This window comes from Mesitornis unicolor, unplaced genomic scaffold (assembly GCF_000695765.1).
Source record: "Mesitornis unicolor isolate BGI_N332 unplaced genomic scaffold, ASM69576v1 scaffold23983, whole genome shotgun sequence".
NCBI lineage: Eukaryota > Metazoa > Chordata > Aves > Mesitornithiformes > Mesitornithidae > Mesitornis > Mesitornis unicolor.
In genome coordinates, this window is record NW_010177191.1 from 1 (window position 1) to 462 (window position 462).

The following is a 462-nucleotide window of genomic DNA, read 5'->3' on the forward strand; positions in this document are numbered from 1 at the left end:
GCACGGCCCCGCCGCGACACGGCCGCACTGCTGGCGCCGCTCGATGACGCAAGCACAGGGCGCAGATCGGTGACGCAAGCACAGGGCGCCACACGGCACCGCCTCTTAAAGGCGCTGCTGCCGCCGGGGATAAACCCGGGGATAAACCCGGCGGCGACTGCGGCCCCCTCAGGAACCGGGATCGGGAGCAGAGAGTGGCATTGAGAGACGCGAACGAGCATTTGGTCATAGCTGCAGGGACCGGGACACGGCAACTAAGGGAGCGTAACTTGTTCGCCTCACACCTTCCTGTTGCTGCAATAATGCCGCACCCCATTTCTCCACTTGCTTGTATGGAGTGAAGAGGGTGACGATGCGCTGTCCCTCGTTTGATGGGTTGTTACACGTCCTGCTGCTGCCTCTTGGGTGGAGATGGAGTCCCACAGCAGTAGCCCTGCACTGCCAGGAATGGCCTTTGGACAC